Genomic DNA, 18054 nt, shown 5'->3' with positions numbered 1-18054 from the left:
AATGTAATTCCAATATAAATAAACAAAGGGAAAGTGTTGCACTTTGGAGGGGTTAGATTTACTATTCCCACTCTAACATAAGCAAAAGTAGGGAAAGTGTTGAACTTTAGAGGGCTTACATTTACTCTTCCAATTCAAATCTGTACAACAGAAGGGAATGTTTATGGAAAGTGTTGGACTTTCGAGGGGTTAGATTTACAATTTCCACTACAATCTGCACAACAGTAGGGACATTTTTTGACATTGCCTGGATTAGCTTTAATATTGTCACTCCAATCTAAGCAACAGTAGGGAAAGAATTGAACTTTGGAGGGGATAGACTTGCTATTCCCACTCAAACATAAGCACAATTAGAGAAAGTGTTGGGCTTTGGAGGGGTTACATTTACTATTCCCACGCCAATCTATACAATAGTAGGGAAAGTATAGGAATTTGGAGGGGTTAGATTTACTATTCCTACTCCAATCCAAGAAACAGTGGAAATAATATAATAAATTATTTATCAAATAAATACATAAGTAACATAAAGAATTGTAAAAAAAAAGGATATAAATAACTTTCCATCCTATTTCCCTAGAACCCCAGAAAGCTGCTACTAAAATATAAACTAGTAATGAAACTATAGAAAAATAAACTATACATACAAAATTACAAAATGCCCCAAATCATTAAGATAACAATTACTCAATTAAATAATTTACACAATTAATTACCAAATCAATATTTAAGTTACATAACAATGTAATATAATAAACCATAATTTAAATAACTTCCTATCTCACAAACACTACATCTCACTACTAAATTATAAATATGTAAATAAACTATATAGGAAACTAATTAGATTGAAAATGACAATACAGTTAAAGAATTTAAAAGACATTTAATCAATTAACTAATGACCATAATTATCAAATAAATATTTAGTTAACATGAAAATAAATAAAAAATAAAAACCAGTAAATTATTGTTTGAATAACTTCCTGCCATATTCCCCTACAAACCCCTCAGCCATCTACTACATTATAAATTATTAATTTCGGGCCTAATTCACAAAGGTGAACTTACACTTAGTGTAAGTTTACAATTTTTTTTGCTAATCACAAACTCCAAGTGAATAGTAAGTTTACGACTGTGGAGATTTGCAGTCAGAGCGAAGAGCTCTGCACATAAAAAGAGAGGACAGGCCTATCTTTTCATGCACAGAGTTCTCCTCCCTGACTGCGAAGTCTCCACAGTCGTAAACCTAGTAGTCGTAAGTCTACCTTTTTAGGCCTGCTGAGAAGGGGTCGGTTTACTAAAAGCAAGATGCATTATGGTATGATGTAGTGAGACAGCAAAAAGGGTGATTGAAAAGTAGCCTAAAAAATTGATGTGCTAGCCATATGATCTACATGTAATTTAAATAGTTTTATTTCAGTTAGAGGAATCTTTGATACTTCCATCAATCAGGCAGGACTGGTTTCTGTGTCCTGAGTAAAGGCACTAGTAACAATTAAACATATTGTTGAATTGAACAGCAAGTACCTGTGTGAAAGTGCCTACTAACCACTTACCAATGTACAGTCTACACTTCTAGCCTCCTTTGCCAAAAAAGAAAAATATTTAGCATCCGTCAGATCCATCTCTGAGGTGTGACTTATCACAATTACAGAAATAATCATTGAAATAGGGGTCTATATTGTCTTGTAAGAATTTTTTTAAAACAGTGTAGCTCTTTTGTTACCTGTAGATGATTGGTCTGGCATGTCATTGTCCATACATGTTTTGTATTCTCAGGTGGGGGAAGAACATTAATTTCTTTGTAGTTCCATACAGACTAAAGTAGCCATGTCTGGTGGCTCCCTGGACTGATACATGCATTGTACGGATCTCGAAACCCAACTTTTCTTCCAATCATTCATTATCTCTACCATATCCTTTGACTAGGTAAAGCGCTCTGCTAGTTTTTGGCTATATTTGTGATATAAGAGTATATTCATTCAAACATCCATACATTTTGAGCAACACAGGAAGGTCTATGGTAGGGATGAGGTGACTCAAACTCCTTCTCAGGTAAGAATTGTAGATCTAGCAAATTTTGAGTCTTTAACTGTGGTCCTGATTGACACTGCTTATAAAAGGAATTTACGTGGGATGTCCTAAGGGGCATGAGGTTAGAAGATAGGTTTACATATAATCTTCAAGAGCTCCATAGAAACCCAGGAGTACTGTGATTGTGAATAATTTGTTGTATTGAGGGCTCAGAGTACAAGCGGCATCCAGGTAGGATTGTCCATTTTACTCTTTATTTTGTTCTTTTGTTTATCAGAACCTTTTATGTAAGACTGAGATCCAGCAGATATGTTACTGGATTAAAATGGCACAGTTATAAGAAAAAACATGTGATGTAGGCAGAAAAAGTATTTTTTGATTTGTCAATTATGTTCAGGAATGGATTACATTTTGGCAAATGGGTACAATGTTCGATTTTTCAAATTACACAGTTAATATTGAGAAAACAGTGCACACATGAGGGAATCATGATAGCAAAGACACTAACAAAGAGGTAGATGAGCTGCATTTCAATGGCAGAATAATGTTGCAGGAATATCATCATCTGACGAAAATATCCTGTCCTAAATATCCTTCTGAAAAAAATTATCCCATTTGTTAAAGATGTTTTATTTTTAACTCCAAGGGGGTACTATTTTTATAAACAATACTTAGGACAAGATAGTTTAGTTAGATGATATTCTAACAACTATAGTGTGGTGCCATACCTAAACTTCAGTATATTGGGTTGCTTATAACTCAAAATCAGGATGAGGTGTTATCAGAAAATTCACGTTTATTTCTGTCGCAATTTCACACTAACCTTTCTCTATGGGTGTCAGGCCACATTCAGGGGGTCACAGGAGTGATCAGGGGCTTTTGGGCCCTAACCTTGGTGATTGAGGTCGTTTTCCACTGGTGGGCCAGTCCTAATGTTGGTCTGCAAAATGCAATCCCTTCCACACTTGACTCTCAGGGTAGTAAAGGCGAGCAGTTACAGGCTTCTCAGGCAGGTAGTGTGAATCACAGTAGCTCAAGACTGAACAATCAACCAACAGCCTCAATAACTTTAGTGTTCAGCCCAGTGCTCGTCTTTTAGGAAAAGAAAATATTTTTTGACCATATAGCAATGTTAACTCACACAACTTAGGACACAAGCCAATGACTGTGATGGCACTTCTCCCTTGTGGCGCTACATCCACTGAGTCCTTTTATGATAAATCCTCACTGGGTGATCCCTAAGTGGCTGTTGTTGGTGAGGAATGGTATACAGGTGATTTTCCCTGCCCCGAGTGCCCGACTGCGTGTATATCTGGTATCCTGACTTTTTGTTTTGTCACACTAATCTAAGCATGTGCACCGAGGCCTAGGCCCCTCCCTGAATATGCAAGGTCCTTATAGCAGACAGAGGACTCCAGTCTCAATCTTGGGTATAATGCATATAGTAGTGGTGGCAGCACACTATGGGCCTTATTACGATGTCAGTGGGAGTTGCCTCCGACCGAGATCGCAGCGGATGCTGAACCAACCGACCTATGGTCGGCGGTCCAGACACCGCAATCAAGATGCAACCGCACTTGGTGGTTGCAAACTTCCATTTTACAATAAAATCTTGTGCTGCGGTCTGAACCGCCCGCAGCACAAACTACCATTGTAAAATGTAAGTTTTTGCAAATCCCTGCACCGTGTGGCAGGCCTCTCATGGTACCTGCCACATGGTGCAGGGATGTGAAAGTGGGCACCAATGGTGCCTCCGAGAGCCACAATTGGACGGCCAGAGAGGATGAGGGCTTGCTAAGGGCCCCCAAAGTCGCTTTCCGACAGCCTTTCAATGTCAGAAAGGCCGACATGGAAAGGCTGTGGGAAACCGACATCATAATCCCAATGGAGGATACCCCGTCCTTAAGGGATTATGTGCCAATTCTGCCTTGCGTCGAAACCGATTTGTTTTCCCTGGCCAGTTTACACTCTGACCGTCGACACTGAAATTCGACGGTCGGAGTGTAAACCTACCATGTCGGTCAGAAAGTCTCCGACCAGTGGTTGGAGGCTTTCCGACCGACATCGTAATAAGGCCCTATGCTGAGATTGATAGTGTGTCCAGACCTTTTCAAATCTGTCACTGAGAGTACATTGACCTATATAAAAGTTAGGTTTTTGTTTACAGTGCACATTATCTGAAATTCATAACTTCTGATCCCAATTTTGCCCGTTGAAAATAAAAGGACATATAGAAGAAAGTTGATTTTCCCTGAATCGCCCAGGTTGATCAAGTGGTGGACGCAGGAATTTCAGCCCAGGTTTCCTTATTCAATAGTTTACCGTCTAGACTCTTGACTATATTGCCTCCAACCTTACATGTATGCTATGATTTCTAAACACTGGATGTTCCAAAACCTGGAGTCCCTTATTTATGACAGACTTTCCCTGGTTAAAGATCATTCGAACTCAAAAAGCACAGAAGTGATTTGCTGAGGCTTTCCACTGGCGCAAGACAATCTTAAACCTTTTACATATTGGAAATGACAGTCTTATGACTGATGAAGTCAGATAATCACTTTGTAAATCAAAGCCATCATTCGTCACTAGAAGGTGCCAGAGTCACAGTGGTTTAAGTCTGCTATGGAGAAAGCTTTAAAGCTGGCCGTGGCCCATTTACAACCACACAAAAAATGCTTACTTCTTTATTAAAACATTGGAATGTTGAGCGCTCCATTGAAGACAATCGGGTGCGCTGGGCTTCTAATGGCTGGTAGAAGCCCGGAGCATCAAAATTCTGCATTGTTAGAGGCACAGGGCCAAAATGCCATCTTTCCCCTCTGATATTTGCCCTTGAGCAATAGCAGCCTTGATTAGAAATGATGGGTTAGTGCAGGGATTCACATGGGGGGAAGCATTAAAGAGTGCACTTCTGTTTACACAGATGACACACTGCTTTTCATGCATTATCTGAACTGGACAGGGCACATGGCACCGCAAGAAGTATTTAAGATATGGAATCACATTGGATAGTTTATGGTATGGGAATAGTGTGAAGTGCTTCACAGCATTAAAGGAATAGTGCAAGCTTCATAATTAAAATGTTTAGGTAGCCCAGGTCAAAGCACGCTCTTGAAGTATCCCACCACCAGTTGTCTGCCCTCCCAGAGTAAAGTCCCTTCGGGGGGTCTGGAATTACATGAGGAGGGCCTGGGGCACCTTAGAAAAGCCGATTGGAGGAATGCACTAGTTACATCCTACATTCCCTAGCACATCTGGGAATGTATCGTGCTCAATCGTGCAGGCTGCACTCACTCGCTGCAGTATGGGACTTTTATTTACACCCTGTATGTGCTAGTGGCAACTGGTAACATATTAATGAGCTTATGGAAATTCAGTGTATTGGCAGGAAGGGGGCGCTAGATTGAATTGACTGGGATTGGATGGGTCAAGTTGTGCATGGGCCAGAAGTCTGTGGCCTAACTGTGGTGGGTCAGAACTAGAGAGAAAATTGGCAGTGAATTTGGGCGGGGTGCTGAAAAAGAGATAGTCCAGTGCTTAAAGCTGGTCCCACGACCCGCTATTCCAGTTTCTTCTTGTAGTTTTTACTTTTCCTTAACTTCATTTAACTTTGCAATTACTGCGCACAGATGTGCTTAAGCTCTTGGGGTTGTGTTTGGAGCTTACGTTTAAAAATAAACTAAAACAAAAGGCTAGATTGAATTGGCTGGCTATCAGATGAAAAAACACCCATGAACTATTACACTCATCTGGCCCTGTGTGCTAATCCTCTCGTTCACACATTCTTGCGGGGTGCAGTACGACATTTAAAAGCTGACGTCATTGATGCACCTGTAGGTCAACAGGGGGCGATATTATTAAGAGAAATATCTAGAAAGCTTCACCGTGGTTTAACGCAGTGTGTACCTTATGCAAACGGTTCCCTGAGAGCACGGGGAATTGGAAACCAACACATCTGGTGCTAATGTATACCGGAGTTACATCAGCATAAACCTGCTGTGACAGTCAGCCTCATAACACTTTTCAAACTGTTGGCTTACACTGCCTAACACTAACAAAAGACACACATTATCAAGTGTGTGTATTCTTGTGCAGTTAAAGATTTGGACCAGCTACTTGACACTGAGAGGATGCAGGTATTTGTCAAAGTGAAGCAATCTGGGCGCGTCTGCCATCTTTCCTCACTGGATGCCTTTTCAATGAACAGTAGTTCCCCCCTTACCTCCTTTCCTGACATTAGTAATCCCCTTAGACCTCCATAGCAGAACACAGAGTGATAACAGAAGGTTCTGGTCAGTGGGAGGTTCTTTGGCCACATTCCTGGGAAATTCTCAAAGCCAATTTTTCAATGCTGCCTCCTCAGAACCACTTTTTGAGGTACTGTCCCCATTTTCCTAACCCTGCTTGAGCACAGTAGGTCACCATTGTGAAAGTCTGACTGCTTAATGGGTGACAGTGAATAAACCAACCGTGATTAAATATAAACAGAGACTAGCTTTTGTCAGTGCTTTTTAATCTTTAGCTTGTGTAGACTTCCAGGGCCAGGCCCTAGACTACAGGACCTACCCTAGGCCACCAGCACCAATAACATACACCACGCACTGGATGACTGATATGGGAGCGGCCACGAGTGGTTCACGACCCCTTTATTTATCGCCTCGGAGGGCATGGTGCATCACATCAGGGACAGTAGAGGCCAGGTGGCACTCTACATCCCTTTCTACGTTATTTGGGTGGCACACTAGCCTCTGGACGGGCATTAGTCTGAAGGTGCATACATAGGGGCAGATTTACAAGAAACTGACGCATCTGTAGAGATGCGTCAGTGTCCCTGCGCCAGCCTGCGATACCCTTGCGCCAACATGGATGCGCCATATTTACAATACAGCACACCATGGTGCAAGGATTGCCAGATGCGTCAGAAATTATGACGCATCTGTTGGCCCAAAAGTCACACAGTGCTGGAGTCGTGTCGCAAGCACGACACAACTTCAGCAATGCATGGGGAAGCCTATACACATTGTACTGCGTCCCTCATGCCTGCTTCAAGCAGGCGTAATGTTTTTGACGCTGTGGCATCCTAGAAGTGGCATAGTGAAATCTTGTAGATTTCACTGCGTCACTTCTACGAGGCTTTCCTGCGTGAGAACGCCTACCCTCCATACATTATACCTGACGCAGGTATAATGTGACGCAGGGCTTTACAACGTAACACTTCTCCCTAGATGTGTCATGTTGTATATTGGCCACGTTGTTTACGCCACGTCACAAAAGTGACGCTACAGTGGCGCAAAAGTGTCGCAAGGGGCTTATAAATCTGTCCCACTTCTTGAGGGCTTTGCTAAGAGCCGTTTTAGGCCATAGGTTATATCTCTGATTTCTGGGTAGACCTTCCACCGGACATCTCTGCTCCCACTGGCCTGCCCCCTCGAACTTTTAGTGTCATCAGCCTGAACTTGGTTACAAGCACCCCTCCGCTCCCGGCGGGGTGTGACAGGACCTCTGGCTGTGTCCAGTCTGCTTCAAGGATGTGACGGCCATGTCCCAACTCTCTGACAAATCTTCTCACTCTTTATCACCTTGGGTTGCTGGACCAGCCAATCTTTTGATCCAGGAAACATTCTTGATTACTTTCTTTGGCCACCAAATAGCCGTCACTGTGCTGCCCTGTACCTCCTGTACGTGCCATGGTTTTCTTTCAAAGAGCGTTCAGAACTTCCAGCCATGATGACAAAGACCCCAGCTCGAAGTAGCAGAAGTTCTGCTCTTCATGCCCGACTGGAGCAAACATTCTTGGCCTGGCATCTTTGTTGTGCATTGACGTCCTGCATGGTCATGTGCCATGGCGGCTCAGTTGGAAGTCTTCCACGGACAGGTTGCTGGAACATCAATACATTGGATGCACACAGTTCACTGCGTGGTATGTGCCAATAGGCCTGAGTCAAACCCCACTCCTGGTTGTAGCCTTGGTCAACACTTATCCGGAGGGCTTTGTTTAATATTCTTATGAATCTTTCTACTTCGCTGTTCGCCTATTCTCATTGTGGCCTTATCTACTTGTAGTGTTTGCAGTTGGGGCTAGCGTGGCTTACGGGTGGGGGTTGGGCATGCGGGTCGTGGGGTGTCGCGCGGGAGGGTCATAATAAAAAATAAAAAACACTTACCTTGAGGCCGGGTCCCGCGTCTTCCCTACTTCTGCTCTCCTGCCTCCGACTCGGACAGGAACAGGAAGCAAGTAGCCAGGCTCCCTCCCCTAAGCCAATCACAATGCTGCAATGCAGCTTTGTGATTGGTCTTAGCGCTGTGACACGGTGCTCAGCAGTGGCTGGAAGGGTGGGCATGTTCTCCATGCAGGCTGCAATGCAGCCTGCGTGGAGAAGGGGAAAGTGCGCATGACTGGTTTGGGCAGCCCTAGACGGCCGACCAAACAGTCATTGCGCACTCAGGAGTGTGTAAACAACTCCTCCCCAGCCCTGCTATGTAAGCAGAGCTGCCCCGCCCGCTCACAAAGTAAACAAAAAATGGTAATATCTAAAAGTTATTACCATTTTATGTTTTTGCTTCTCGCAGTGCGAGAAAGCAGTGGGGCGACGCTCCTTCGCCATAGTGGAGGAGCCACCACTGCGCATTTGCCTAGCATCTCTAGACATTCCTTAAATACGAGCCCCTGTAAAGGTGGCTCATTGTCAGTTTTTATCTCCATGGGGAGGCTGAATGTGGCGAAAAATATTTTCGAAAATGGGTTTCACTGTGGGATGATGTTAAGGCTGTTAATTCAACTAATGGGTACTTGGAGTGACTGTTTACTTGCACCAGCGTTACCTGACCATCAGGGTGGCTCCCAAAGTCGGCGCTGATGTTGGTCCATGGCCTCAAACAGGGACCTTTGATAAGGGTTGGTCCTGGGCATGCCTCATTCCCCTATCAAACTTGGAAATAGGCATTACCTAATTGCGATTATCTGAGAATCGCAATTAGGTAATCGCTATGTGCAATATATGAAACTCCATGATTTCTTATAGCGACTCCTAGTGGGTCGCAAATCGACCTACCTCACTAATTTTAATGTAGTAGATCGCAATGTGCAACCCCCAAGGAATTGCCAAAACCATGGGCATGGTGGCATTCTGGGGTCAGCAGACCACCATATCCGTGACTGCTTTTAAATGAAACATCCTTTTTTTTTAAATGCAGCCCATTTTCCTTAAAGGAAAATGGGTTGCGCATAAAAAAAATTATCCCTTCCCATTTGTGAATGGGTTAGCACTAACTTGAAGTGGGTGGTAAATTGCGAATGTTTTAGACTGCATTCACGGTCACAAAACTTTCATACATACTGTTACCATTCGGTATTTTGAAGGGACGCCCTGAACACACCCCTTCCAAATACCGAATCGCAAACCCATGTTGTGATTCGGTAACAGGTTACTGCATCATTAAATAAGATTTGATACCTGTAAAAAGCCTTTTTTGCGTTCGCAAACGGACCGATTCAGTGAATGGGCCCGTTTGCAAATGCAAAATTGGTTGAGTTGATACATGTGGCCCTTAGTCTTTTCAGCGTCTAATCTTAATCAAATATTTAACAGTGCAAACCATTGTGAGTTGATACATGTGGCCCTTAGTCTTTTCAGTGTCTAATCTTAATCAAATATTTTACAGTGCAAACCATTTGGCTACACAGTGAGGACCAGGAAGCGGTAGCTTAGTTTAAGAATGTTGTGGAAATATGGATTTTTCTGGTCAGTTATGTCCCCTATCTTGGACCCCAACGGTTCCATGTGCATGTCACAAGTACATGTATGTTCCCTCCAGTTCCAGTTATGAAGACGCAAATACATGTGCGTCCACCGTCAACATGTCCTTTGACAGATCCGCCATGAATAGGCCGGATATTCCATTCCTAAATATGAAAGGCCACCGGCTTTATATGGTTCACTTATGCCACTTTACAGTCCAGGCAAGTAGGCCCTGATTCTGTCATCAAAACTCCTCTTGCCTTCTGCCTCTGAAAGCTCCAGTCCGAGCCTGCATCTGTGACCATGAACTTTGTCTCATTCTCTGCGCGGCTCACGAAGCCTGACATCAGCCTACTCTCTGCCAAGAACTGTATTTCACCTTCGAATTATCTGCCTCCCCCTCAGCCGATGCATTCCTGCCTAGTAGTTTAAGTAAACATTCTTCCAGTTACCAAGCAAAAAGGCCCATCTTCTCTGTCCTCATGCAAGTAATTCATAGCCCTGTTACCATGGAATATTCCTACCCCCTCGCATTCAGTGTAGACACTTAGACGCTTGTACACGCACGCACAGTCAGTATAGAATAGATTCTGTCCGAGAGTCCCTCTTTTATGGATAACATAGTTCTTTAAACATAGGATGTTAGATATGATTTGGGATTAGGTTGACTTGACCCCCCAGACTTCTCGTCTCCACATACAGAGCTAAATGTCAAGTCCCCGTCACCCCCTAGTTACACGTCAATTACACGTCATACTGCTGCGCGCGCATCTATGCCAAGTATTATCTTATAGATCCACCTATGTATTACATCATAACCAATCATGTTCCTTTTTACTCATTATTACACCCATTTTCGGTTACGCAGACCAAACGTCAATGTCCTTATCAATTGTTACGCCTACTGTATTCACTTCATTATAATGTATGTACTATAAAAGTTACTTCTTGTCAATAAAGTATGTACTTCACTTCCTGAACCCCCGTGGTGATGGAACTTGAAGCATCCGATTATAATCGATCACCGGAATAAAGCCCATTCCGAAACTCTAATATCACGGATTCTGCCTCTCATTTTACTGAGCTATTTTATAATGTTTCTGTATCAAATTCAGTCCCGGTAAAGGAATTTTTATTTACCACATGATGGCGCCCGAACAGGGACACTTTCTCATCTCACGCGCCGGCGGTGAGTTGCAGGCCCGGTCTCCTGCCACAGCTGGACGGACAATAACGCGTACCAGCAGGATTTCCTGTATCTCCCTCCGGTCAAGCGGGGGCGACTGAGACTGCGATCAACACCCAGACGAGGCGGTGAGAAGTGCGAAGTATCCCGACCAGAGCCTAGCTGAGAGAGCAAGATCCGAGGTATACAGAGACCCACCAGTCCGAAGTCAAGCCCAGTGTCCGACGAGTCGAGTCGAGTCCAGTCCAGTCCGAGTCAAGTTCAAGTTACTGAGGCCTTCCGTTTCCGAAGCTACCCGGTGAGTACCATTACTGGGGAGGCATTTCTGACGTGCACATAGGTTGTGCCGGTCAAGACGGGTTTGGGTACACAAATCCGGTCTGCACTGTTTTAGCAGTGTATCTGTACTGTTTAGCAGTATATCAAGTATTCCGAAGTATCTAGTTATTGTCAAGAATTAAGCATGGTGATTAGTTATGCAGACGATCATCATTGTTGTTTCAGTTAAAGGTTTAATGTTTTAATGTTAAATGTGTTAAACGTCCTGCATATTGTGGTATGAATGGTTGTCCATTAAGTGTGTTTTTTTATTAAGTGTGTTCAAGATTAAGTATCAGATCAGTTGTCAACATGCCGCTCTTTTCGAAATTAAGACAGATCACTACTAGAAAAGGGGTACTTGAAGAAGCCGTCCCTATTCCTCCTAGGGATACTCCAGGGCACTTCATGTATCACAAACATGGCTTAGACGCTATATTATTTCTTGATTTATGGGTAGACTACACCAAGGGATTACCAGAAAGTCAGAGATGGCCCACAGCGGGGACCTGGGATGCAGAGTGCATCATGAAAGTCGAGGAAGAGTTATGGAAAAGGAAAGTCAGACAGTCACAGAAAGACGCCGTTGAATTGTGGCGTAAAGAATCACATAGACGAACAGAAAAAGCACGTAGACAGGAAGAGAAGAGTAAAGAGAATTCCAATAAAGTTCGAGAGAATCTATTAATTGAGGAAGGTATCCGAGTGAAATCAGAACAAGTAGACAGACAAAGAAATGCCCTTATGAATGGTATGTATCCCCTTCTGGCCGAAGGATTACCTAAGGCTACTCCAGAGATACCGAAAGACTTGCCACCCCCATTATTCCCAATCAAGGTACATCCTAAGGGGCATCCTAGAACCGCAGAGGATGTTTTTCTTTCCTCATATTTAGATGACGCAGCTCCCGAGTATGCTAATTCCGCCCCACGTAGACCGCATACCAGGGAGGTCCAACGCCAAGATCCAGCACCCGTATCCCTACAGCAACAAATCGAGTCACAAGTTCCGGCAAGCACATCTGTTTCTGCATCTGTTCCTACAGGTACTTCTATAGCTGAGTCCACACCTATAGTTGCTGTGTCACGTTCGACGAATCCTTTCACACCCGACGCCCCAGACGGGGCCACGGGAGGTGCTACCAATATTTTTTCTACGCCACCTAGAATAAATAAACTTATTTTCCAAGAGTCAGCGCATTCACGTACACCCAAATTCGTAAGTGATCGTACGCTTAAGGAACTTCTTATAGATTGTAGATATGACCCGGTGCTCGGTAAAGAGGACGAAATGATCCTGGCATCATTACGTATCAGACGAGCCGCAGGGTATTTAGCGAAGCTACCAGGAATGACTGCGCATCTAGATAAAATATATCATTTTGTTCAAACAGGGCGAGATCCAGAATGTATTAACAGAGCTATGGAATAGCAGAAAGTAGAGATACAGGGGGAACTGTTACGTTTCCTCATAAACTGTGTGATCAGAAATCAAGACCGACCGGGGGTAGATCCGGAAGCAATGAAAATTCTTACAAAATGGAGCCAGAATATATCAGAAGGGAGACACGATAAGCAAAATTGTATAATAGCCATGTGCCGAAAGATCCGTAAAGAAATAGAACGCCTACACGAAGAGAGATTAGAGACAGACGAGTTCGAGCAAAGCGAGGAAGAAGGGTCAGGACTGCCCGCAGGACAGTCGGACACCATAGCCTATGTAGGTAGAGGAAGATCTTGTAATAGGGATCAGACTAGATGTCATACTGACTCAATACGTCCAATATGTCCAGATAATGACAGGAATTTCCAAATACCTATAATTAACATAAGGTCTAACGAGCATTCGTTCCAAACCGCCGACAAACTACTCCGAGAACGAAGGGGTTATCATTTTCTCTATTCTATGGATGAACAAGATTTAGCAAGGGCAGCTGTTCATTGGGTGGACAGTCCCGGAAAATATAGTGATGAGACAGTAGTACGCACATTTTTGAATCTCACCCCAGCTGAGCAGAGGTTAGCTGGGATTTATATGATTCAACAACTCATTATACTATATCAGAGTCAGCATTCGGACCCTGGTCCCTTACCTGACATATTGACTGAATTGCTTATGAATAAATGGAGAGGTCCAGGTACCAAATTAATTAAAGAAATTCTAGTATCTAGAAAACAGTATATTCTTTTTGTATGCTCAGAGCATGTCTCATTGCCTGTCAAGGAAAGAACGACGTATCACCTGGATAGACAGAATCCCTTACGAGAAGTACACCCAATAAAAGGCGAGGACAATCAGTTTAAACGCGTATTTGTATATACGCCCATATCGAAAATAGAATTGTTAGAAATGAAGAAAGTGGTACCCAGTCATGACAAAGACCCAGCGGGTTTTCACCGAGAAATTAAAGACATGTTACTCATGGGAGAGTATACCTACCCCGACATCATGACAATATTAAAGGTGTTGATGCCTGCTGGCATTTATGAGAAACTCAAGGAAAAAGAGTGGGAGGTAGGTGATCAAAAGATAGAATGGTCAGCATTAGAAGCAGAAGAAAGGGCCCGAGGTCCAGGTTCGGGGCTTGGGGACAAAACTAAAGCACTACCAGGTCTACTAGTACAGGTACTGCCACGTTTATTAACTACGAAAAAGGAAGATTGGGGTACAATTTCAGCCTGTAAACAGAAGCAAGATGAAGACACTAGCGATTACTATGCCCGGTTCGAGAAATGTTTTGGTATAAATAGTGGCATAAGAGCAAGTAGCGAATCATACCCGCATCTGTTTGTAACAAAATTAGTGGAAAATGCCCTGCCCCCAGTAAAGAATAGAGTATTAAAATTCGAGAGTACCTGGCAAGGTAATACTCCAACACAAATGTTACAAATGTTACAGTACCACCACAATAGAATTAAAGAGGAACAAGAACATGAACACAGACGCATGAGAGACACGAAAATGAAAATGCTAGTTTCCCAGACAGTTCCAGCTGAAGGACATAAAAAGGGTATGACACATTCCGATTCAGCAGGACCTGTAAAAGGGACATGCAATTATTGTAAAAAGCCAGGTCATTACGTACACGATTGTCCAGTGCTGAAACATAATATCGCCATAGGTAAAACACAAGAAAGATCACGGCCACTAAGACAAGATCAGAATGAACAAGGAGCTACGCAGCATGCCCAGGCCATGCCAGCCGCACAACAGCCAATACAGTTTGTGCCAGCTGCACCACCGTTGCCTGCTGCTGCCACACAGACAACAACACGACAAATGTATCAGACTGCACAGTATGAATATCCGGAGTATCAACGTTACGCATGAACTAGCCTAGAGAGGGAAGTTGACTTACCCCTTATCGAGATTCCTGTAGATCAAGAAGGACCTTATGTACATAGTGAATTATTAGGTCAAGATAGAAAATTTTTACTCGATACAGGGGCAAGTCGAACAACTATAAAACGAAGTGAAGTCCCAGGGGCACCCCTCTCAGGCTCACAGAATATTTCCCTTGGTTTTTCAGGAAAACCTATTGTTAATGAAGTGTCACAGCCTCTTCCACTTACGATAGGACCTCTGACCCGAACTACAGATTTATTGCTTACTAAATCATGTCCAGAAAACTTGTTAGGAATAAAAACGTTGAAAGCCCTAGGAGCCATAATATGTTGTTCTCCGGAAGGAGTAAGGTTGTTTTTACGTGATTTTAAAGGTCACTATGTATCTAGAGACATGGATCCCCGACTGCAGACTTTACCTACACATCTATGGGCACAAGGCCCTACTGATGTTGGTTGCATGAATATTACACCATATCGAATCACCCTAAAGGCAGGAGTGGTGCTACCACGAATGCGACAATACAAGCTACCACCAGATGCTGTAACGGCTTTACTACAAATCATTGACGAGCTTATTGCCCAAGGAGTAGTTGTAGAAACAGACTCCAATGTATGTAATTCACCGATAATTCCGATTCTTAAACGAACAGATCCTACAGCGCCGCCAGTATATCGATTGGTTATTGATCTGCGCGAGTTAAACAAATGCATTGTGCCACAATTTCCTGTGGTCCCAGATATCTCGTCATTATTGACAGCTATTGATTCCGAAGCAACATTCTTTACTGTAATTGATCTCAAAAATGCCTTTTTCAGCGTCCCAATAGATCCGGAAAGTCAATATTTGTTCGGATTTAGTTTAAATGGGCGTAGCTTTAAATTCTCCCGCGCACCTCAAGGATTTACAGAAAGCCCCAGCATCTATAGCCAAGCACTGAAACGAGAACTTGACAGTATCCACATGCCAGTTAACACCGCCTTGCTTCAATACGTCGATGATCTGCTGATCACCGCCCGAAGCGAACCCGAATGTGAAAAAGCATCACTGACAGTTTTACAATTTCTAGCCGAAAAAGGGCACAAGGTGTCCCCTTCTAAGCTGCAATTCTGTGTCCAGCGAGTTGTTTATCTTGGACACTCGCTGGACAAGGAGGGAAGGCAGCTTACACCCGACCGCATTCAGTTGATAGCTAACATGTCAATACCCAAGACACAAAAGGAGGTGCGGGCTTTCATAGGCCTCACTTCATATTGTAGACAGTGGATCCCTCAGTATGCATTTCTAGCAAAACCACTCATTCAATTGACAACACAGGAGGCAGCCACACCGACTGTTCTCCCTTGGACTCAGGAACACACACATGCTTTTGAAAGCTTAAAGAAAGCTTTATGTCAAGCACCCGTTTTAGCAACGCCATGTTACAGAAAACAGTTTACACTCTTTGTTACAGAACGCGAAGGTACTGCCTTGTCAGTACTCACACAGGAACAAGCAGGAGCACACAAACCATGTGCTTATTTTTCTAGTACATTAGATCCCGTAGCTCAGGCTTTGCCTGCATGCCTAAAATCAGTAGCAGCAACAGCTTTAGCAATCAGACAAAGCGATGCCATAGTGTTAGGACATCCATTGACAGTTCAAGTACCACACGCAGTAGAGGTTCTTGTAAATAGAACGCAAACACAACACTTGACTATAGCGCGACTTACAGGATACGAGCTTACATTGTTTCAGCCACATATAGAAATCAGACGCTGTAACACATTGAATCCTGCCACACTTTTACCAGTAGTCGGAACAGACCCACTAGCCCACGACTGTATTGAAGTTATTACTATAACGACAAAACCCAGACAAGACTTGACAGATGTCCCATTGTCAGATCCAGACCTGACCTTGTATGTAGATGGTTCATGCATGAGAACAAGTACAGGAGAGTTAGTAGCCGCCTACGCAGTCACAACAGATACTGAGGTCATTGAAACTAATCGTATAAATACTTTGTCAGCTCAAGCCGCAGAACTTATCGCTCTGACACAAGCCTGTATTCAAGCCATGAATAAAAAAGTCAACATATACACTGATTCACGTTATGCATTCGGAGTTGTACATGACTTCGGCGTGCTGTGGCGAGAGAGAGGTTATTTAACTTCCCACGGTGCCCACATTCAGCACGGACCCCTCATTCATGCATTATTAGATGCAATACATCTACCCACTGAAATATCAATTATGAAATGTAAGGCCCATACAAAGGTTACTGATATCATTTCCCAAGGCAATGATCTAGCCGACAGAACAGCTAAACTGACTGCTCAAACTCAAACCCCCGATATGACAAAGACAATAGTCCCAACACCGACACATTGTATGACAGTTAAAGATCCTACTCTTGACGTAATTGACATACAGACACATGCTACACCAGACGAAATAAAGAAATGGACTGAATTAGGAGGGATCCAAACGGACCAAGGATGGATGATGAAGGAAAAGTCTGTATGGTTCCTTCCTGATTCAATGGTCCAAGTTATAATTAACACTATACATAGTCCAGCACATCTAGGAGAAAAAGCTATGCTAGACAGCATTCAACACATTTGGTTCAATAAACATTTACGAGCAGCAGCAAAACAAAAGGTCCGTACCTGTATGATCTGTTGTCAGTTCAACCCAGGAAAAAGCGTTCCCGTAGAACAGGGTGGATTTCATACTCCTAATCATCCTTTTGAAGTACTCCAGATGGATTATATCCAGATGGAACGATGTCGAGGATTCAAATATGTTCTCGTAGTTGTTTGCGCTCTGTCCCGTTGGACGGAGGCATACCCCGTTTCAGATTACACTGCCCCGACTACTGCCAAACAGTTGGTTCGAGAATTCTTCCCACGATACGGTTTACCACGTGCTGTTTACTCAGATAACGGCCAGCCGTTCTCATCCGAATTAATGAAACACGTTTCACTTCTGTTAGGATATCAGTGGAAATTCCACTGTGTCCGACATCCCGAGGCAGCAGGTCTCGTAGAAAGACATAACCAGATACTGAAAATTAGAATGTCCAAAATATGCAGAGAGAAAGGTGTCGACTGGGTAGTAGCGTTACCAGTTGCACTCTTTTACATGAGAATGGTAGCACACTCTCGAACAGGGCTATCCCCGTATGAGGTGATCTTCGGTAGACCACCAAATATGTGGGGGACGCCTATACCACACAAAATAACTGATGTTGACTGTAATATGCTGACAGATTACTTGGCTTCCTTGATGTCTGCACTACAATCTTCTCGTTCACAGGTAGCTGCAGCCTTTCCCGACAACACTGAGGTGAAATCCCATGACGTTGTTCCGGGTAATCTTGTCTTTGTGAGGAATTTCGACCGAAAGACTCAGCTGGAGCCCAGGTGGAAAGCACCCAAGTTGGTCCTG

The 18054-nt window shown here is 43.4% G+C and overlaps 1 protein-coding gene across 3 annotated transcripts in view; it reads left to right on the top strand.

The window, feature by feature from the left end:
- AHRR (aryl hydrocarbon receptor repressor) overlaps nucleotides 1–18054 on the top strand; it is a 793419-nt gene that overhangs the window by 684197 nt on the left and 91168 nt on the right. The gene's annotated exons all lie outside the window — the stretch shown is intronic.

Source organism: Triturus cristatus, chromosome 5_2 (genome assembly GCF_964204655.1).
Source record: "Triturus cristatus chromosome 5_2, aTriCri1.1, whole genome shotgun sequence".
NCBI classification, from domain to species: Eukaryota; Metazoa; Chordata; class Amphibia; order Caudata; family Salamandridae; genus Triturus; species Triturus cristatus.
Note: the sequence above shows the minus strand (reverse complement) of the source record. Positions and strands in the feature narration are given on the sequence as shown.